Raw genomic sequence first — 24,058 nt, 5'->3', positions numbered from 1 at the left:
TAGGACATGGATGAGAAAGCGTATTAAGTAAAGCAGCTTGGAACATTTAGATATATTCGGCCCAGGTATTGTTTTTTTTAATGCACAACTGTAGATCATACTTTTATTCAACTGGATTAGCTGCTGTGCATCCTTTATTAAAGCAAATATTATTCATTATATTAAGATGGTTGATATCTGTGCAGATAGGGCTGGGGTCAGCTGACGCAGCAGTGTGGTGAACTACTGCCACCCAGAGGCTGAAGATGTTGTGCATGTTAATTCTGCACTATGGAGAGAGACGTTTGTATTTGCAAGCCAAAGTGGAAGCCATAGAAACCACCAGTGACATTTGCATATATAACATATATTATCAGCTCAGTTTGTTGTCACTTTATTTGGGTTTCTTTGCTCATCACTGCTCCTGTGATGATTGTGGAAATTTGCTTTGACTAGGTTCAGTGCCACAAAAGTAAATGCTCATTATGTTTTCATAAACAGCAAAGTGGCATCACATCTGTCATGAAGTTCCATTTAGAGACCTAGTCAGCCATGACAAGTTACAAATGTCTAAAATGATTCATAACGTAGTAGAAGTACCACTTGATATCTGCTTGTTTCGATAATGTAATTATGTAATGTAATTTTTTTTTTAAATAAGCAGAAAACTAGGGGCAGGAATATATTTTTGCAATTTTACTTGCAATTTTGAGCAGATGTTACTTTTACAATCATTAGAGACACACTTTGACTCTTAAAGTAATATAATAGAACAGACCTTGTATGGAGGTCTGTGGTGGAGTGCACACTTTCACAAGAAAAGCAATATGCCAACTCTTTTATGCATTTTATTTTTTATAATTTTCAGATTTTTCCATTTGAATGAATCTATTTCCATTTACATAGGGTTAAACCTTATGATTGCAATATTTATGGAAAAACTCATGTGCTCCAATTTTCTCTGGTGATTCAAATAAACCTATTCATGTAGATTCTGGAGAACGTTCATGCAGGGACCTAATTTACTGCAACAGATTACTCCGAGTGTAGCCACAGGAAAGTTTCATCTCGTCTGTATTATAGTGATTATTGCACACAGCCTGTCCATTTGGTGCAGTCTCTGTGTGAGTGGGAGCGTTACACTGCAGCAGTGATCTCTCTTGAGACACTGCATCAGCTATGGCAACAGACACTACTATCAATCACCACTAGATGTCCCTTTTGTACAAGTTGACCGATTAAAATACTTTTTATACATATTCTGTGACAAACTGATGACTCTGTATGGAAAGTCTCAGGTCAGAGGTCATCCCTGTATTAACACAGATTTCAAAGTGGTGCTTGTCAACATGCTACTTCATGCATCTTTTTTCCTCAGCACGGACAACAATTAACAGTTACACCAACAACTTCAAATCGACACTATGACAACCAGTGGATGTAGTACTGGAAGATAGGGCTGTCCCTCTATCATGTAACCTGATTGGTCCATATATTCCCGCGGAGGTGTGTTGTCCCTGTTCATCAATGCAATGACACAGAGACTGTGTGTATGTGTGTGTGCGTGTGTATGTGTGTGTGTGTGTGTGTGTGGGTGTGTATGTGCGTGGGTGTGTGGGTGTGTTCCTCTAGCTTTTTATGTAGCCCTAAGGGCGAAGAGTGCAGGACCCTATTCTCTCTTGCCACAAGTGTTCAAACACGCCTTTGACGTCATTCATCAATCTTGATGCCAGCATAGAGCAGCCTTTATAGACAGGATGTTTTCTATGATGTAAGTTCCAGTTTGAATCCTGACTCAGTTTTGAATATGATGAGGCCATAACTAAAGCATTTGGTGGGATGACATGAACAGATCAATGGGGGCGAGTTATGACAAGCTCTTAAAAAACGCTTGAAAATCACTGAAACTTAAACTTAGGACTAGAACCAATTAATAAAATGATGTAATTTGTTAATCTTGCTTGCTTTTTTCTTTAGGCCTTATCAATTGTGTTTAAGCTCTTATTCATCATGTTTTAGCCCTTATTCTTTAGGTTTTAGCTCTTATATCTTGTGTTTAGCTCTTACTCGTTATGTTTGAGCTCTTATTGGTTATGTTTAAGCCCTTTTTGGTTGTGTTTTAGCTCTCATTTGTTATATTTTACCTCTTATTCTTTATGTTTGAGCTCTTATCTGTTATGTTTTAGCTCTTATTGTTTATGTCTGAGCTCTTTTTCATTATATTTAGGCTTGAATGTGTGATGATGTGATGCCCGATTTGGAATTGAAACTCCCGCCTTAAAATAAATTGAAATGTATTTTTAATAATTGATAATAATATATATTCAAATTTAGTTGAGGGGGAATTCTTCAGATTTCCAGTTCGATCCAACTCACAGCGCTAAATGCAAAGTTATTCACTTTCGTGTCTCATCACAAAATGTATAAAATAATCAGGAAAGCTTGGGTCTATCAATCATGTGACTATTAATAAACATATGGCCTAACAATCTGTGATTCACTTCATCTGATAGTATACTTGCTTCACAAAAGAAACACTGACAAGGGTAAAATGAATCTCACATGGAAATGGCACTAGCAGAAATGCATGTAGTAACTACAATTGTAAATTGTAAATAACTCTATGTTCTGAATGCAGTGATTGTATTGTCCTGACCTGGTTTTACCCGTAAATACAGATCTGATGTGTTTACGGGTAAACACATGAAAACACATGTTGTGTTTTTATTTTCAATTTCATTTTCAGCTTGAATTACATTTTGAGAAAAAAAAACATTTGCCAGGCACTGCCAGGAGAAAATAAGTGGGCGCATTTCTATTGAACAGAGACAACATCAATAGCTAATTTAATTGGCTTACTTCGCACTGTCCCTAATTTTGACCAATTAAAAGTGTGACTGGGCGGGGCTTGAGACTGGACTTTTTTCTCTTGGTGCCTGTGGCGGCGGAGGGAGGGGGAAGTGCTGCGTGTTGTGTTGCGGCTGCTGGGGACAGACGGAGCTGCCAGGGCCGGTGAAAGTCCTGCGAAGAGCAACACTTCGGTTCTGACTTCCAAACAAACTACGACCCCCGGGAGTCGCAGCGGTGAGTTCCCCCACTTTTACCAACTTTTACCCGTGTTTAGTGGCCGCTAAGTCGGCGGGACTTCGCTTGGGGTCGCGCCAAATCGTGTATCCCCGTCGAATCACTGACTGTCAAACGACTTCACATGGAGAGAGATGCCGGGGACGAGGCGCTAACGTGCTAGCTAGCGTTAGCCTCTCCGGAGCGATGGGACGAGTTGTGTTTCCGAGCTAAAGCGTTGAGCGAGTGTGAGACTTTAACGCGAGCCAAAGTTTGTACCCATTTGAGTCTCTTATGGGAGTGTATCTCCATTTCCAGGCTCGACCTGACAGCAGGGCTGGTGCCGCGCTAACGGGCTAGCCTGCAATCTTAGCTTGCGAGAAGCAGCCAGGTTCCAGCCACATTTCATTTTAGTTCCCTCGTTGTCAACTCCCTGATTATATATCATTGCTGCTTTACTTGATCACTGAGCCATGCGAGGAAGTGACTGAGTGGAGTGAAGACCGCTGTTTGTTCAAAGTCACGGCATGTTTTCATCCGCAATCACTGTCTCCACAACAGTGTGAGGTCCAACACGTAGTGACAACAATGAAGTGCACACAGGCAAGCAGGTGGCTTGAACCCGATCCGAGTTTGTTTCCCCTTCTCAACCTGTTCGTCCGGTGGAGGAGTCCCAGTTACCAGACTGCTGCTGCTGTAAATACCAGTCTCCAGCAGCTGTTTCCTTCGCTTCTCTGCCGCCGCGGACTGTCTGCGTCCTCCTGCCTCGTGGGATATTAGTGGAGCACATACTTCACTATGTCCAGCAGCAGCAGTGAAATCAGTGCCCATGATTGATTCATTCAACCACCACCTCACCGAGCAAACCTCACTATGAGGTGGGGGGGGGGGCGACAGTTGATGATTTAAGAAATAAGGGTTAGAATAAGTCACAGCAAAATGTATAGTCATCCCAATCATGAGAAGAGAATGCAACATGCTGGTGGCATAATATCGAATATATAATATTAGATTATATTTATATAGTTTGGACTTCAGCTCGTTGGTTATTTCATTCTGGAATATGCCATATGCCGAATTGACAAGTTACAGACTAGAGAGTAGGATACGATTTCATGCACTTTTTTTTATATATTGTTTAATCTCAGATTGAGTCAAACTGTTATTTCTTCAGTTTTGACTTGTATCATTATCTCGTTATGATTGTCTTACAAAATATCACAGAATCGCTGCATGGTTTAACTTTCGTTTTTCGTGGGCCATGTATCCGGAGTTACCCTGCAACTCCCACCCCCACAAATAAGAGCTTTCCAAAGATCAAATCCGAAGAGTGCGTTGTGCAAAGGAGTCGAAGTAGTCGATGCAAAGGGTGTTAGGACTCAAAATGAGTTATGTATTGGATGCCACCAGCTGAGATACCAGCGTTTTGTTAGTTCTGAGAGGAATGTGCTGTTTTGCGGCTCTCGTTGGACTGAAATGGCGCTCTTTTGTTAGAGAAGACATACAGCAGCAGCTGCAGCCCTTAACAACAGCTTGTGTGTGCACATGTGTGAGTGTCTCAATGTGTTTTGATTCAGTTGGTATGCCAGGCTGTAATTGCAGCATTTCTGGAATGCTGGTTGAATTATGTGACTAACAACATACTGTGGACTATAGCTGGATGAACCAGATCTCGCTCGTAATAAGTGGAAATGATTTGCATGTTCTTTGCGTGGCCTAGTCAAGGTGTGCGCCTCAGTATTCACTTTTAGGTGGAGGGGGCGAGTTATGGCATGCAGGGCTTTAGATAGCCCAAAAGGAAAGATGCCAAGTCAATGCTATGCACAGCAAGATATTAAAGGAATCCCATATGTGGCACTTGTTTCAAAACCATGTGCAAATCTAATCTGTTTGACTGTACAGAGGTGTTGGACTGTTGCTTTCAAATGTCTGGACAGCATAACATTCCCCACACTGTCTGCACAGTAGAGACTCTCTTAATCACTGTCTCGCTCCCATTATATGCTGACTTTGTCTTTAGTCCCCTTCCAGACTTGGTTTGGCAATAGTTAAAATATCCAGCTGATAATTTTATTCATTGTTATGACTCTGCAGCTCATGTAAACTAATCAGCTCTTGTTGGGTTCAGATGCCGTGCTGATGCTTTGTGCTACAGCAAATGGGAGAACACTAAAAAGAGCAGAATACCTGCCAGGCTTTACAAATGTGTCTTGGCAGAGTATGAATGCAGTGTGTTTTTATGGCTGTTTTTCACCGATCAGTGTTTGTGTTAAACAGAAAAACAGGATATGGCATCTCACACCCTCTCGAACTGCAGCGTTTTTTTCACATTGTGGTTTTTAACGTACTGCTGCATTACAGGTTGCCTGAGGCGAGCACATGGGGAAATCCTTTGTGTTGCATCGCAATGTTTCTTTTGCACTTTAGTAGCTCTGCTAGGATGCTAGAGCAAAAGCTATTCCACAGAAAAGAATGAACACAAGCTAACCATAGTAAGCATGTGGAAGATGTTCAGCATTATAATTCATAACATGATTTGGCCGGTGTAACTTTTATCCATTGACGACGTCCCCAATAACCGAAACCGTTCCAAAATATGTACAATCACACCTAAACCAAAATTACAGAGGAGCATGTGCAATACTTCCCCTTTTAGGTTGAGTGTGTGTAGTTGTGATCAGATTTCAGTATCCACCTTAAACAAGGTTAGCAAACAGGTATTGTTGCAACCTTCTGATGTGTGAAATATGATGACTGTAGCCATTACGGTCATATTTCAAAGGGGTTTCCAGTTACTGAAATATGCTGCATTAAAGTCTCAGTAGACCGGATAGAGGTAATGTGATATCTGCAGTTTAGCTGTTCTCAATCTCCAAATGAAACTGCTTTCAGCAGCTTTTTTTTTCTTCATTGCGGGTCTTGTTATCAATCACAATATGCTTTTTAACACTTAATGGGAAATCCCAGAGGATTTCCTACCAATGCTTCTCAATACACCACTGCCAAGTCTTAATATCTGCTTGAGATTTTAGCTGAACAAGCAGCGTAAACCCTTCTGGCATCATTTCACTCCTGATGCCAGCTCAGATTAACCTGCAGTACTGCACCCCCTTCTTTTGTACATTGGATCTCATATGAGTTGAAGTCTGTCGGGATGTGAATTGTGGTGAGTCATCTTGATTTTCCTTATTAGATCATGTGTGTTAGGGCTGATCAATTAACTGAAAATAATTGTAATTGAGGTAAAAGTTTGAAATAATCTTTATATCGATGTGAAGTCATACTTCCTAGTTCTGGTGTGTGTGTCCATCCAGGAGAAGCTGAACACACTCATTACACTTGCTTAAGTGATTACTTGATTCAAACAGAACAAAGTGGCTCAGGCGTCCCTCAGCTCCACTGCTCCTGGCTCTTAGTGCTCGGCTCTCCTCCTGTTATCCACGTCTAATCATCCAGTGGACCATCAGCCACCGCTGACTCAGCCAATGCTGCCATCTGGGCTGGAACAGAAAGCACAACAGACTTCTTACTGGCTCTAGAGCCTCAGATGCTCGGCTAACAGATTGAGTGTGTGTGTGCAAACGTGTGACGGTGGATAAAGTAAAGAGTCTTCAGAGAGCATTTAAGTGATAGTCATGTGAAACTGTGATAGTGATAACTATGGAAACACTATGCAGGTGAAGTCTTAAGAGAATATCATATGTTCTTCTCTTATTTTTTGTATTGCATCAACAATGAAGTCTGCACAGTTGAAAATTGGCTGCATACTGTATGTTGTAATGTACTAATAGAATGCATACTCATCTTGTTGCCCTTTTTCTATAGCCAGGATTTCTATGACAGCAGTATTGATACTGTGGATTATTGTGGTCGTATCAACTAAACTCAAATTTGCCTGTCCAGTTGTATACTATACTAAAATAATGTGTAAAAGCACAAGCTCTCCAGCTTGTTTTCCGTTACCAAGCATTTACATAAACATTTAACACTTACGTTCCAGACACAGCTGCTGTCTCTGGTCAAACATTTGAGAGTCCCACTATGTTGTAGGTTAAACCTCAACTGAATTTATCCATTTAAAATAAACTGATTGTTTAAAAGTAATTGAACAATTAAAAACTGCTTTCCTGTCTGTCAGCTAAATGGATAACTGCCTAACTGTTTCATCCCTGCAAATGTTTCTTCTTCCCATTCCCATGGAGATAAAAGCCTGATGGGAAGATAAATTTGGTGTGACTGTAGCTTAAAATGGATTTCTCACCAGTGAGAAGCAAAACCACTTGTATTGTTGTACCAAGGCGGTATAGTGGCATCAAGATGAGTAATCATGCCTTTTTCACACATGACATTTTGACACATTGCATTTATCTGCTTCAGTTTCCGGGTCCTTTTATTCAGCATGTAGGCTAACTCACACTGTCATTACTTGAGCTACTTCAGACTAGAGCTGTGGGTAATCCAGAGAATTGGCTACGGAGTTTTTCCAGAGTTTGCACAACACAGCATGAGGTACTCTGACACATTACACTAGGAGGACAGGTGGAGAAAGTCCGCAGTGGCTGTGGAGCGTCTCACTTGGACATTTGCGTTCACGCACATCGGTTCCTCTGGAGAAAATACAGAGGAACTGCGGAGTTCATGCATGTCTGACAGCAGCTTTACTGGGACATTTGAATAGAACAGAGCAATTGTTTAATAACACCTCTGCCTTCCTTACTATTACATAAAATGTCTGCTAGGAAAAAGACCCATGAATCAAGTTTATCATTTCTGCTGTAATTGGTTGCCAATTTACACAAAGAGCCGTTTCTGTCTCACAATTTGGCAAAGTAGGATTAGTAAATCTCAGCCTTGGGAACAGTTTATCTCTGAAAAACTTAAAGTGTTCCAACACTTAAGCCTCCAGCGTTCAATATTCACCAGGAATAATGTTTTCCAGACAAAATTTCCTTCATATTTTTCTTCATTTTTAGCCCTGCTTGAACCCCTCCTGTTTTTATTTGTCTCAGGAAAGGAGTAATTTGTGTGTAGCCGGCCGTGTCTGTGTCGCAGTAAAACACTGTGAATTGAACTGTCTGCTCTGAGTTCCTGTTTCACCTCAATACTGCCTGTCCTCTGTCTGCATGTCTACCAGAGAGTAAGTGTGCCGCACTGTGCTTCCTTATGACCCTGCACACTTCCCGCTCACGTTTCACTTTTTATTCTCGCATCCTGTCAACGGGACAACAGCTCTCTGTGAGTCTGTGCAGTTTCACTTTGTCACTTGCTAGTGTTGTTCTTGTATGGTTAATTTCCCTCCGTTTTTGTTTTTTACTCTCAATTACTTTTTCTTTGGTTTGTCGTAGTTGGCTTACGTAAAAACACATGGCTCTCCTCAGGAAAAATGTGAGGTTTACTTCATAATAATGACTAAGGGGCTTCCAAATCCTCTATCGTATTCCGTATTTCTTTATTTAACTCATATTTCTTTACTGAACTCTCATTCGGTTTTGATACTTGTGGTGACAAATGTTTTACTTCCCTCATTTTTCCTTTTTGTTTTGGCCTTATTTAACCTTTTGAGGTGTAATGCTGCCTCATGTTAGAAATGTTGTCTTTGAAACCTGAGTTGTGGTACACTGGGGTCATTTACAATGCACGCCATCTGTCTTATGGATTTTCTGCAAATTACTTTCAACAACGGGCATCTTTGCTTTTGCAGTTTATTTATGCCCGAATGCCCAAAGCATGATACTTTCTAGGCCACTGGAAAATTGGAGAGCCTTGGAAAATGTGTAACAATACTGAGCTGGATGGAAGCTAAGAAACTACAAATACAATTTCAAAAGGCTCCTCAGATTAATTCTCATCCTTTTGCAAGTGATCATATTTATTCTGCAAACATCATTTTCCTGTTCAGTTTGGCAAAGTTGACAATTCACAATTGGCAAACCTCACCCTTCTGCTGTGAGTCATAGGTTAGGTGAAATAACCTGCTGCCAGATCAGTGAGTGTGAAGTCATACTCAGTTGGAAACTAAAAAGGGATTAAACAAAACCCATCACCATGTGCACCACTAGCTGAGTTTAGTGTCACATTTAATCTTTACAGAGACTAGTGAGCTGGTTTTGCTGAGCTCTGCCACTCCACCTGTTTTTTCTGTATGTCCACAGCTGGCAAAGGGATCTTGGCCTCTGTCTGACTGGCTTTGTACAACTCAGCAGCACACTCAGTGATCTCAGCAGGTGCAGGAATCTACAGATTTACAGCTGTTTATTGTTCCTGACAGACTAACCGTCAGTGGGAGCAGAGTTATTGGGATCTTTATTAGGACCTTTGGTAAGGAGGGAGTATTGGCACAAAAAATAACAGTGCAGGCACCAACACAACAGCAGTTCTGTGAGAACAGCTCACTGACTGTGTCCAAACTGATTTAATGTGTGAGTACTACAGATTAATGTCTTAAACTCTTATTCAATGTTTAGATTCTGATGATTATTATGCTTGATAATTTAATTATGTACTTACCTAGAGGTCCACAGGTTTCTGCAAGAAACCCATAGTATAGCAGTATGCATGATTAAATAATTTTGCAGCCTTTGTTTAAGTTCATTGACTTCATTGTAATTCATCCTCATACGAAGTATACGGCTGAATGAAATGGAATTTTTTCATATGCCAAAGAGCCAAACTAATGCTACACAACATAAAGCTTATGACACAGAAACAGAATAAGACTACAAAGGTGTGTGTTGCATATGGCTACTGATGATAAAGGTGCTGTGCACACACACACAGTGAAAAGTATCCATTAATGGCATAACCTATATTAAACATATTAAAAACAGCAGATAGAACAAAACAGCGTGAAAAATTGTAAATGATTAGTGGATTCCCTTACTTGTAAAAACTCAATTTGGCAAAGGTTGACATATGTGTTCTGTGTGTGTGTGTGGCCAGGCTTTAACTTATCAGCCATGGATTTCAGATGTATAACCGCATGCAGACACAAAGTAAAGGTATCAACGTGAAAACTTGCATAAAGAGGGAAAAGCCAAACACTTGGCCTAGTTATGGAGCATGACTAACAGAGTGCACTTGATCTTGGCCTCGGTTGACAGACTTGTCTGGTGACAGAGACCAAAGGCCTGCATGGTCTGTAAATGTCAAGCATCGTCTGCTCAGCCATTGTGAGTGATAAGCGCTGATCCTTTACAGTCGAGCCAGCGTTCATGGAAAGCCATAAATAGGTTTGTTTTCACAAGGAAACCCCTGTGCCCCACTGACTCCCAGTGTTTTTACAGCCTGTTTTTACACAAATTAGTGCGAGACCATCTCTCTGACTCTATCCCTCTTTCAGCTGTGAACAGCTACCTCAGTTAAGCTACATCCACACTACTTCATTGTAGTTTTAAAGCTCATTACTGCTGTTAAGTTTATGTCTGCCGTCCACACTACTCGCACTACACACTACTCAAGACTTTTAACACCTTAAACCGAGAACTTTGGAAACGCCCCTTCGCCCTGATTAGGTCTGAAAACACAGGAGCTCCATATATTATCTGGACTGGCAGAAACTGAGACGTCTAGAAACTATGGGACCGACACCTGCATACACTTCCGCAGTGGGTCCTATCAGTCACAACTCGACTAGCAGTGGTGAATGCAAAACATGAAACTTTCTTTAGCAGTTCCACTTTGTTGGACATCCTTTCCTGCTACGTTTTACCATTGTTTTTTCTCGTTCATGTATTCTCTGTAAGCAACCCACTGCAGATTGTCCATTGTTTATGTGAAGCTAAGGTAACCAGCTGCGGAAAGGAGCTTAAAATATAACTGACCATCTTAGTCTCAGCAAGAAAGCAAAGACTATTTCCCCAAATTCCCAACTGTTCATAGTAAGTTAAGAAAATAGTCTAATTTTAAGCCTGATACAGTATACAGTACAATAAAAGTAAAGTAAATGCGAGACCAATGAAAAGCTCAAGGCACAGATCGGAAACCTTATGCCATTGCTAAAAATATATTTCAGTTTGTTCATGTATGCATTTTTAAGGACATCCATAACAGTAGCACATCTGTCTGCTTGACTATACTGTTAAGAATAATCTTGCTGCCACAGTTGTGGAGGTTCATTGAGCATAGCTTGCCACACCTACACCAAGCAGAGAAGGAGCCTGTAGTGGTGGAGATGGCTGGATGCCCCCACATACACACTTGCTAACACTAGAGCCACACAAGTCGGTCACACACAGACATGGTTCCCTTTGTATCTGCAGTGCTGCTGACATGCAGGGCCTGGCAGAACAGAAGTGGCATTGAGTAAAGATGTAGGAGGAATTTTTACGCCTGGAGTCCCACTCTATGCAGCGATGGCCAGACAGCCACTCTGCCTCCTCCTCCTCTCCAAATACCAAACGCCCTCCTTTACTTTCCTACTAGCTTTTTGCTCTGATTCCTTTCCTCCCTCTATTGTTCTCTTCATTGCTCTTATGTGCCTTGGCAGTCTCTCCATCCCACTTTCTCTTTCTCAGTGTCGACGGACATCTCTGAGTTGTTTACCACGTTCTCGGGCACCCCCCGTCCCATCCAGCTGCCACCCCCTCAGCTCCCCTAGCAGAAAAATATGACCACTGTGAGTGTTTTGTCTCTGTGGCCATTATCAGCACCTCTGCCTCTTCTCTGCACCAGAGGCCAGATGTGGAGGAGGGATAGTGGTGAGTTTGTAAGGAGCAAGTGTAAAATTAGGCAGCAACCCAGCTGACTGAACCAGAGGGCACACAGAGCCAGCAGCTGAACAGAGACGAGCACTGCTGCAGAGGAGGAGACTCGACACTGTGCTTTAGTGTCACTGACTCGTGTGAGTGTCTGTGTGTGTGTGTGTGTGTGTGTGAGCATCAAGACTGCTTCAAACTTAACGGTGCTTGATGTACGGGTCCTAACTGCTGAAGAGTTCTTCATTGTGCGTAGAGAGCTGAGAGAGCCGTTACTGAACCCAAACAGTTGAATCCTCTGCTGGTGAATGTAGTTGACTGGCATCAAAGGATGAGGGGCATCAGTGATACAGCAGAGGGAAGCAAGGCTGCCATTGTGGTGGCGCTGGGTATGTTTCCCCCTTGTCGACCAAGCCCACCCTCTGCCCAGCCTTCAGGCAGCCCCCCCCCCCCCCCCCTCCCAACCCCCCCCTTGCGTGTGTCCATATTAGGGCAAAACTCAGCCAACATCCCCCAAGCTGAGCTCAACCCCCCAACACGCCCTGCTGTCACATTTGCTCCAGCGTAGGGAGCCTGAGGGCGACGCAGCTCCCCTAACCCAATTTGAAGGCCTGTTTTCCTTGCCAGTCAAAACAGCAGAAGGATTTAAAAAATGGATGCAGGAAGCCAAGGCCACTCATGTTGATTATGTTTTAAGTGGCAGACTGGTGTGACTTTAATGTAGTTTGTTTTTTTGAGGGCTTACACTTAATAAGCTTATCTTGAGCAGAGGCTCCCACTTGGTGACCACTTTTCTTTTAAATCCCTAATAGTGATATATGTGCATACATAGTTTGAGTGGTCTGGAGATGATAAAGCCTTTAATCCTGCGGTGTTAGTACCAAGCTTTTATTATTATGCTTTTGTTAGTGTTCAATTTGTGACAGTTGTTCTACGCACGTCTAATATGTTGCATTACTGTTTTAGGTCCCAATACATAGTAAAGTAGACCAATTCATCGGTAAAATTAAAATAGTGAGTAGTGAGCATAAAGGCCCAAAGTTCTCAGCTTTGGGTATTGATGGCTTCTCCTTTGCACTTGCTTTGGTGAAGGAAAAAGAAGTTGGGTGCTAAGTCTAACTTCATTATGGAATTTTAGAATGTTAATATTCGTTGATGAGAGCAAGTCACTTCAGAAAAGCAGAAGCATTCCATAGAAGAAGTATGTTGTCTTGGCCTGTGAGTGTAGTTCAGTTGGATCCCACTGCTGCTAAGAGACACCAGTTGATTTATGCTCACCAGTGATTTTCCTAGAGATTCCCCAACAGGTTATTTTGGGTCTTTGGTGTTGAAGTTGGTTTCCCTTGGTTTACACAAAGTTCCTCTGAGAGGAAATGGATTGACTTAACATAACTACTGGATTAGTACAGTGTTTGAAAGAGGTCAAACAGTTCAAATTGTTTAATTATATTTGACCATTCAATAGCACATTCTATAAACAGTTTCTGCATATTCACATATATCTATAGGCGATGGACATGATTTGGGGGCTGGACACCTTCTGGTTTCAGTTTGTAGTTTGACCTATCACATTTGAGAAGGCTTTTGTTGGCCACAGGTAAACAGTCCGAGTAGAGAATTAAAAAATGGTGGAACACATTGACTGAAATACATCAGAAATGAGAGTCAACATTTATTTGCATTCATATGGGCGGCTGTGGCTCAGGGGTAGAGTGGTTGTCCCCAACCAGAAAGTCGACTGTTCTATCCTCAGTCTTCCCCATCTGCATGCCGAAGTGGGCTTGGGCAAGATACTGAACCCCTCAATTGCCCCGTCATAGATGAATGCACTAATTGTAAGTCTCTTTAGGGGGGAGCGTCCGCTAAATGACATGTAAAATATGCAGGTAGCTGTTAATAGAGATTAGCCAGAATGCTGTCTGGACCTACAACATCCACAAACAGCTTATCTGTTTGTTTTTTGTGGAGATTGTTTGACTATTGTGATAAGAGAAACTAGTGGGACTGTAAACGGTGTATAGCCAACAGAAGACCGAGTCATGCCCCGTGACAACCGCTGTCAACACCGAAGGCCCATACATTTTGGCCTGTTGCCCGCAGGGGCTAATTTGTTGCAAATAGCCAATGGGCTCCGAGATTGAGCATACATCAACACGCAGATTGACAGGTTTGGATGTTCACACAAGAGAAAGAGAAAACACTTGAAATTTTCAGGCCTCATTTAAATTTTGGTTTCTATTAGAACTGGATAAAATGTGAAGACAGACACATAATTCAGTTTAATACATAACACAGAGTTGGAGTAAAAGTTTGGTACCGTGGAGAAAGTTTATTTTGAAAATAGCCAACACTAAATGGAAGTTAATGAGCCATGATCCTTTATACAAAAATGACGACCGAAGTTGCTTAAATATAAACAATATGAAATAGAAATAAACACACTCTGTCAGTACATTTTTGCAAAGTGTTGTTGTGCACCTGCAGCTGGAAATACTCCTGTGGGCTTCATTATTGCTCTGACTTGGATCTTAAGTACTGAATATGCAGCACACTGATGTACTGGTAATGTTCTGTGGGAGGAGCAGCCACTTTTGCATCAACGTTCTGCCATTCCATATAGCATCTGATTAGATTGTATCCGGCCATTAATCTGTAATATTGACAGGCATTTCAGTTTGTGGAAGTGAATAGCAGTGATTTGCTAGTTCAAACAGTATCTCCACCAAAGCTTTAACCTATTTTGCTTGATGAATGAATTGCAGAAAGCAAATAATTCAAATCCAGGCTTTTGTCCAGGCTACAGGGTATTTTATGTGCTTTATTCAATAATCCTCGTGATTTTCTCACTTCTGAGCTACATTGTTATTAAAAGTTTTCCATATCTTAGTTCTTGGCTTGTAAATTAACTCCCTGACACAGCCAACATGTAGAAGCTTTTGGCTGGTGTTCATTTTCTTCTGTGTTGGATTTACTGTGTTTGAATACCACCACATGCATTTTGAAATTGTATTTATTTTTCATTGGCAGATCCTCAGCATGACACACAGTAGGCTTTTACTCTGTCAGGGAATGTGCTACTCGGCGTCAGACCTTGTTTCATCATGTACCATATTCAATATTTTATAATCTCTGTTGTTTTGAAATAATTTACTCAAAGAGGAAAGTATATTCCTTTTCCTTATTTCATTTGACCTTTTTGAAAACACTTTTTTTTGGTCAATTGTTGGCTTTAGATGTTGAAAAACGTGTGTGAGGAACTAAACTGGAACCAGATTCCAGAAACTGCAATCAGGTTTAGCCTGCTTTGACTTTCCTCTTAGCAGGGAAAATAATTTCCTGTTACATCTGTGATTGCTTTTGTGTGCTTCTACGTCACAAGTATATAACAGCAATTATGTAATGTTGCTAACCCTGGGTCATGATCCGGAATATTAAAGAAAAGAGAAACTAGACCAGATATTCTGGAAATATTTTGTGAATAGGAACTATGTTGTCTATAATGAAGTCAATCTTAGACAAAAAAAACAAACATTACACACATTAAGCTGTGAAGTAGGTAGCACAGTTCCCACACATTTAACCATTAGTTTAGACGGTTTGGATTTTTGGTCTACGGTGAATTTCTTTTTCGACAGTGATGATAAAAAATAATGTTGATTAATTAAAGGCATTACTCACAGCCCCAGAGTGCTCCACCTATGCTGATGTTATAGAATTAATATAAAGTGAATATTGGGGGGCATGTTGTCATACGAAGCTGTCACATCAATGAATCTTAATGCTTGGCAATGTCCCTGTTCTCCCTTCACCCCACCTAACATCCCTAAACCCAGAGCGCACTGGGCTGTTATGATTCAATCATCCATTCATCAGTTGTTGCCACGCAGAATAGAAAAGAGACACTATGTAGTTACACACACACACACACACACACACACTCACACATGCACACACACTCACACTCATTGGAGATTTGCATTCTTCCAGCCCATTGAACTTCCATTAAGTGTCAACCCTTATTTGAACTCTGGCCTGAACTGAAACACACACACAGCCTCATTCCATCTTTTGCCATAGTAGACACGTGGGCTCACATACACACATAAAGACTGAGTTCATCTCCTTGTTGAGAGACCTGAGCTGGAGTTGGTCTCATCTGGGACTTGTGCTTCCTTTTTACACAGATTTGCACACCAACTCCCTTTGCGTGACCTGAAGCCATGTTGGAAATGTGCATTTTCCTGTGGTGGAGATGATGCTCATTCATGTAAATAATTGATTTACAGGTTCAGTCTAGAGCACAAACAGCTGTCACGCTAACCATGGTTTGGACTGAGTTCTTCTATTAGTTTTGTGGAGGACAAAATGGAGCAGCTGGTTTGACTGAATACGTTTTGTCATGTTTAAAAAATCAAACATATTTACATCTTGCAAGTTCAAACGGATGTTGAAACTGCACATCCGTTGTACATCTTATATGATTTTGCCCATTTGTGAACTGCTTTCAGATTCACAATAGAATAGATGTGCTACAAACCCAACATAGTACATCATTTGAATGAATTAGTAGTCTCCTCTGTTTATATATTTTTTTTTAAATCAAGCCCCCATGCATGTGACAATTGTTGACGGAATAAATCGATTGATGCGTGCGTGTTAACTTGTGTGGCATAATATCAGGGTTTTGATAAATTTACACCGACTACTTGCACTTCTCCAGGCTCAGGACAGACGCTCATTAAAGGTCTGTCGTCCTCTGCGCCCACTTTTCACTTTAACAATAAGCACCATACTGATCACAAGTAATTTGGACACGTACAGGACTGATGTTTACTTTGTGTTTGTTTGATTCGCTCGAGAGTTTGTGTGACACGTTTGAAACTGCTACATAACATGGGATGTAATGTTACGTGCACAGACAGGACATCATAGTTAAAGTGATCGGAACGATTCGGATTCATGATCCAACATCAACCATTACTGACTATTTATTTACGAGCACACACACAAACTTCTGCATACACACACACTTGCACACAGACACTAGTACCTCCCGCAAATTACAACACAATGCAGTGTTATAACTTCTTTGTTGCAGAGGAAGCAACGCCTCATTTATCCAGGGAACATACAGTGCCTTGCATAAGTATTCACCCCCTTTGGACTTTTCTACATTTTGTCATGGTATAACCACAGATTAAAATTTATTTCATCGTGAGTTTATGTAATGGACCAACACAAAATAGTGCATCATTTGGAAGTGGGGGGAAATATTACATGGATTTCACAATTATTTACAAATAAAAATCTGAAAAGTGTTGAGTGCATATGTATTCACCCCCTTTACTGTGAAACCCCTAACAAAGATCTGGTGCGACCAATTGCATTCACAAGTCACATTTGCAAGTCACATAATTAGTAAATAGGGTCCACCTGTCTGCAATTTAATCTCAGTATAAATACACCTGTTCTGTGACGGACTCAGAGTTTGTTGGAGATCATTACTGAACAAACAGCATCATGAAGACCAAGGAGCTCACCAAACAGGTCAGGGATAAAGTTGTGGAGAAATATGAAGCAGGGTTAGGTTATAAAAAAATATCCAGAGCTTTGAACATCTCTCTGAGCACCATAAAATCCATCATAAGAAAATGGAAAGAATATGGCACAACCGCAAACCTACCAAGAGGAGGCCGTCCACCCAAACTGAAGAGTCGGACAAGGAGAAAATGAATCAGAGAAGCAACCAGGAGGCCCATGGTTACTCTGGAGGAGTTGCAGAGATCCACAGCTGAGGTGGGAGAATCTGTCCACAGGACAACTATTAGTCGTCTACTCCACAAATCTGGCCTTTATGGAAGAGTGGCAAGAAGAAAGCCATTGTTGAAAGGGATCCATAAAAAATCCCGTTTGGAGTTTGCCAGAAGCCATGTGGGAGACACAGCAAACATGTGGAAGAAGGTGCTCTGGTCAGATGAGACCAAAATTGAACTTTTCGGCCTCAATGCAAAACGCTATGTGTGGCGAAAACCCAACACTGCCCATCACCCTGAGCACACCATCCCAACAGTGAAACATGGTGGTGGTAGCATCATGCTGTGGGGATGCTTCTCTTCAGCAGGTACAGGGAAACTGGTCAGAATAGAGGGAAAGATGGATGGAGCCAAATACAGGGAAATCCTTGAAGAAAATCTGATGCAGTCTGCAAAAGACTTGAGACTGGGGCGGAGGTTCATCTTCCAGCAGGACAATGACCCTAAACATACAGCCAGAGCTACAAAGGAATGGTTTGGATTAAAGAATGTTAATGTCTTAAAATGGCCCAGTCAAAGCCCAGACCTCAATCCAACAGAGAATCTATGGCAAGACTTGAAGATTGCGGTTCACAGACGGTCTCCATCCAATCTGACTGAGCTTCATCTTTTTTGCCAAGAAGAATGGACAAACCTTTCCATCTCTAGATGTGCAAAGCTGGTAGAGACATACCCCAAAAGACTTGCAGCTGTAAGTATTGACACAGGGGGGTGAATACTTATGCACCCAACAGATGTCAACTTTTTTGTTCTCATTATTGTTTGTGTCACAATAAAATTTATTTTGCACCTCCAAAGTACTATGCATGTTTTGTTGATCAAACGGGAAAAAGTTTATTTAAGTCTATTTGAATTCCAGTTAGTAACAGTACATAATGGGAAAAAGTCCAAGGGGGGTGAATACTTATGCAAGGCACTGTAAATTTGAATTCAGCTGGTTTTTATAAAGCTCAATTCTACTTGTGAGTGATTAGGAAACATCAGAGGAGCAGAATCTCTTGTTGACAAGCGGAGAAATGCGCCTCAGTGCAGATCAGTGAAGCTGATTTCAGATAAGATAATATTAAAACTTTATAGATCCACACACCAGGAAAATGCAGTTGTTACAGCAGCAGGCAGTTAAGAATGAGGTAGGCCAAGAATAAATAATTATTATTCATCATTATATTCACCTTTTCACAAAGTAAAGTTCAGTGCCATTGAAGGATGATTCTACGAGCAAGTAAATCTGTTTTTCTTGCATAAGAAAAAAAACGTTTGCACAAAAGAACATTGTACATAAACCATGGTTGGTTTATGAAGGTAAAACCCAGAAACGGATTCTTGTGTTTTTGTCCGACTAGAATTTTGGACGTTGAGACTGTAGGAGACACGCACACCTTCACCTCTTTCCTATTCTTTGGTTATTTTTGATCATGTAGTTTCAAGTCCAACATGTTCTTTTTCCCTTTATTGTTCCAAATGTTGGTGTGATGATAAAACAATGAAATTCAAGCAACAGCCCTTCTGTTTATTACACTGTAGTATTGCTGCTCAAAGTGGCTGTGTGTCCGTTTAATTAGATTAGCAAGTGCTTTCAGCGGAAGAAAGCAGAAAAATATGTTACACCTGCTAGCTGCTAGAATCTGGAACATCAACCTTGATGCACTAATAATTATACAGGACCCATTTGTTTGCAGAAACAAGCTTTAATAAAAAATCTTGTTCTTTATCCAGAGTGGATCATAGCCTCTTCCTCCCCTCAGGATAAGAGCTCACAAAGAAGAGACAACAGTTCAACAGTGTGAAAACCCGTATGTAATAGTGTTCTTTTTTATGGTTGTCTTTTTAAGGAAGTATTGTACTTCCAGTATTATGTGACTGCTCTTACACTGTATTTTCTTAGTTTTCTTTGTGGAGTTGTTGGCACAAAATCACTTCTACTGTCAGCCTTGACAAAGTCTCTGTGCTCATCACTGCAAGTGAAAATAATCAGGATATTACTTTACTCAATTTGTTCTACTCCATTAATTTACTGTAGTGGAAATATATATACATTTTTTTGGGTCACAAGTTGTTGTACATTTGTTGGTAGTCAAGCACATGCTATTAGGTGTTTTCACTCAGTATTGACCTAATTACCGATGCACTCTCATGCCGGTAGTTTCCTCTTTTCAAGTTTATTACTCATCCATTTGCAAATCACAGCTACTCAGGTAACTTCAGTTTAAACGGCAATCAAAATATGCCTGGCAGACAGGGTTTTGTATGAATACATTTTCAAGTTAATGTCAGCAACTAACACAAACAGAACAACACTCGAAGCACAAGATATATTATGTTTACATACTGTAGTTCTATGCTTTTGGTAAGAAAAGCACACTTCACCTCTGATTTGCATTTGATTGTAATGTGTGCTCACTGATTTCTTGAGTACTCAGTGGCTTAAGGCTAATGTTGGCCGAGTAAACACACTGTGAAAACACAGCTGATATGAGAGGAAGATAAGAGGAACTCGCGAATGTTCACTCTTATGGTTCATTAAACACATTGAATTGTGGGACATTGAGGCTTTTGTCATCTTATGTAAACTGTGGCTACAGACCATCAGAGGAGTACAGAAGTTCTGTTCGTTCCCATAAGAATCAGATTTGAAAATGGTGCCTCTTCAGTTTCACTCTGCTTCACTCAGTTTGTTTATACTTTCATGATTCATCCCCTCAGCAGCCTTGAAGTGTTAAGACAATGATGGTGTCTTTCTTTAAGTATTTAGATCTATTTTAGATGCACAACTTTTTTCAAGGATATATTTTAATCTGTGAGTTCTGGCGCTGTCTTCTCATCTTTGTCACCCGCCTGCAGTCTGTCACTCTCAACGTCTACCCAGTGGGTTTTGGCAACCTCCTTGCCAGGCGTTCAACCAGAAGTCAAAGCAGCTTTCATCAAATACCTTCCCTTTTTCTAAACCGTAAACCATTCTAGAACGAATTGTTTATATGTGCGTGTGTGTGTTTCTCCCCTCTGGGTTCCACTCTGTCAAATTCATTCACTTCCCCTATTTTAATGGATGTCTCTGCTGTCACCATGGAAACGGAGCTTTTAGACGAGGCCTCAAACGCGAGGTGTGCAGCTGTGAGTGAAAGGGACAGTTACTGTTTTCATGATGGTGATGTTTTTGTGGTGGTGGGTGTGTGAGTGCTTTTGAAGGGCAATGCCCCAGATTAAGTCAGGGAATTACCTGACAACTGCTTGTTGAAGATCTGGGAAGAATGCCATGTTCAAGGAACCCTCTGGCCAAATAGTTGAGGTGAAGATTATAATATAACAGAAATTAAATATTTCCCTCTTGGTATCTCAGCAACTATAAAACATTCGATAAACATTGGACTTTTCACTCAGTCTCTCACTTTTGTCACAAATTTTAGGTTCAGTTACAACCTCAACTAAATTTCCTAAACAAACGTAGAGTTTGATTTCAACATTACATTAACAAGTGAGATGGAAAAATGACTGGCTGAGTAAATATAGAAATAATATAGATGATCTAAATGTATTATTTAAAAAATAAACTCAACCAATGCTCATATGCATCACTGCCCTCAACTAAAGCTCAGGATAAAATTACCCTCACTGTTTAATAACTCAAAATGGGACATAATGGACCTGTATTATTATTCTTCATGTTCCTGTGGGGACCCTGGAAAATTCCATTCCTGCTCTCTCCATGTTTCCTGAAAAACATGTTTATTTTTTAGGAGTCTGCGTGCGTCTCCCTCCTCTCTGTCTGGCTCCACCACCTGCCAGGATGACTGACAGATTTACTGAGGGACTACTACACTGACTGACTCATCTGTTGACCGCCTGGTTAAATGTGAGGCTTGTTTATTGAATATGTGGCTCCCAAGGCTAACGTAGTGCCTAAGTGGCAGCGTAGCTAATGGCTGTTTTTTAATCTGGAACCATGACTGCTGATTTTGTAAATGGAATTCCTTGCTAATTGGACTAATCACATTCAGTGCTAATGTGTAAATTAGTACACTGCCTGTTGCCATCTGTCGGTCTGGCTGGAAAAAAACTGAGAAAATCCAGCTCCTTTTGACAGACAAGGGAAACAGAGAAGTGAAAGGAAGGAAGGAAGAAAGAAAAGGGAAGGAGAGAAGGAGTGTATGTGTATGTAGACGTAGACGCAGAGAGAGAGAGAAGTTGGATGTGTAATGAGTGAAGTGTGTGTGATGGTGACGTGTGTGTGTGATGGTGATGTGTCTCTGTGTGTGTGTGATGGTGAAGTGTCTGTTCTCCTCAGTGCTCAGTCTGTGCTGTCCACATGGTGTTTTGGCAAATGGGTGTTTCAGAAGGAACACATGAAGTAAGTGTGTGTGTGTGTCTGTCTGTGCGTGTGTGTCTCCTGCGTGACATTGAGGTGAAGTCTGCTCATGTGTCTGACCACAGGGAGCTGCCACACACTACTATCCCCTTATAAGGAGAACGACTAGTGTCCCTTTGGAGCCTCCATCCATCCATCCATCCATTTACAGCATCCCACCTCTTTTTTTCTACGCTCTGTTGCCGTGCAGGTTCTGCAGAGGAGAGGTGGGGGGGTCAACACAGAAGGATGAGAACTATATATTGTGATGGATGGGAAGGAGGAAAAACTGTATGAGTGGGTTTTGGCCTTAAATCTATGGCATGATTGAAAATGAAAACAAGGTTATTACAATATCTAGATGCCGTTTTTTGTTGTTGTTGATAAAACAACTAACATCATTACATTACGTTTAAAAATATCAATTACATGTAAAATACATTAATGAGTAAAGAGCTTCAGACCATCCTGTTGGTCTTTTCTTCTTGCACTGGGCAATAAATGTCACACTGAATGTGTGCCACCCTAGTTTTTTACCGACTATGACAGTGCCCTCTATTTATTTATTTTATTTGATCTCCCTGCAGGACGTGACTGCACAGCACACCCCAATGATCGACCATTAGCAGCTACAGCTTGTCACAAGACATTTAATACTCCAGTGAACATGCAGCAGACAGAAGCTTAATCAGCTTTATTTGGGATATAACAGACAACAGTGTAGATTTCACTGTTGAATTATCCAGTGGTGTGATTTGAGACGGGAGGAGGATTGTAGTTGTTTGCTTGTATGTTAGGAGAAAAGGTGGTTGATGTGGAAAGTCAATGCTATCTGGCAATGACATGTGTGATGTGCAGGACCCACAGTTTTTAAAACATGCAAACATTGATTTTAACAGGTTCTTTCTTTTCTTTTTTTCTCAGAGAAAAAGAGAAAGCGGATGATATAGAGAGAAAGTAGAGGTCCGCCACCAGAGAAGGTACAGAAGATGCACACACACACACACACACACACACACACACACACACACCCCAGTGTTTCCCCCACGTTCACACAGCAGCGGCGCGCCGCCGCTGCTGTGTGAACGCCGCTGCAATAAAAATCCTTCTCCTAATTTTTTTTTTTTTTTTTTACGTAGCTCCTTTTAGAAAATATACAGCGCGTAACGTCAATTGCGCAGCACGCGGCACATCGTCACGTAACCAACATCAAAGAAGAGGCTACCCTACACGGATGCAAAGTTACATTGATTCCAGCAGTAGCGAGTGAAGCGGAAGATCGAAGAAAGAAGGAAAGAGAGAGACAGACAGAGAGAGAGACAGACAGACAGACAGAGAGAGAGAGAAAGTAAGTTGCTAAAATGTGTCGCTACATGACCACCAGTGTTAAAAACCCTCTGAGCCCAATCATTTTATTGTATCTATAAACCGCAACCTCCGTGCCGTTTTTCCTCTAGTATTGTGTGTGTGCGTGTAGGCCTATGTGTGTGTGTGGGTGTTGTCGCTCTTTTTGGGATCACTCATAGCCTTTACAGGAGCTTATATCCAGTCAGGAATTTATAGCCTAGGTATTTTCGGGAACTTTGAAAAATGAATCCATACTGTTAGATCCGATGTTGTTCTTTATTGCCATATAAAATCCGTTTTTATCGCGTATTTTAGTTAGGGATTTATGCTAATCGCCTGTAAGCATGTGGTCATTAGCATAAATGCAGGGAAAAAACCTAAGGACTTCTTAAAAGATCATGAATAGTTTCTATTATGTATAACTTATATTTATTTTATAATTTTCTCATCACTTTTTGACGCCCAAGACTAAGAAGAAGTGTTTTAAGCAATAACAAGCTTAATCAATTTGCCTTTTTTGTGTCATATCAATAAATAATTGTGAGATATTATTTGCTGTTCTTTTTTTACTGTCTAATTGATAATTTCCTACATTCAAACGACATCACTGCAGCACACATATTCTGATAGTCCAGGTTGTGACCCAAATAAATGATAGCTTGACAGCTATGCATTATAAGGGTGATGAATGCAATCTTAATAAGAGAATAAATCCAGGCGAACCAAAACATCTCAAAAATGGCTTAGGGCTCAGAGGTTAAAAGGCTGGTACAAGCTCTTAAGGGATGCACTGTGCACAATGTATATATGTAACATAGTTA

The 24,058-nt window shown here is 40.9% G+C and overlaps 1 protein-coding gene across 3 annotated transcripts in view; it reads left to right on the top strand.

The window, feature by feature from the left end:
• The first annotated feature begins 2,922 nt into the window (after positions 1-2,922).
• Positions 2,923-24,058, top strand: part of fam49a (family with sequence similarity 49 member A) — a 37,885-nt gene continuing 16,749 nt past the window's right edge. For 2 of the 3 annotated variants that reach the window (XM_053444732.1, XM_053444731.1), the window contains exons 1-2: positions 2,923-3,063; positions 22,815-22,870. The gene's annotated coding sequence lies outside the window, so the exon portion shown is untranslated. The remainder of the gene's footprint in view (positions 3,064-22,814; positions 22,871-24,058) is intronic. The other variant, XM_053444733.1, reaches the window with a different exon arrangement.

This window comes from Pleuronectes platessa, chromosome 17 (assembly GCF_947347685.1).
Source record: "Pleuronectes platessa chromosome 17, fPlePla1.1, whole genome shotgun sequence".
Taxonomy (NCBI): Eukaryota; Metazoa; Chordata; class Actinopteri; order Pleuronectiformes; family Pleuronectidae; genus Pleuronectes; species Pleuronectes platessa.
This window is presented reverse-complemented; position numbering and strand designations above follow the sequence as displayed.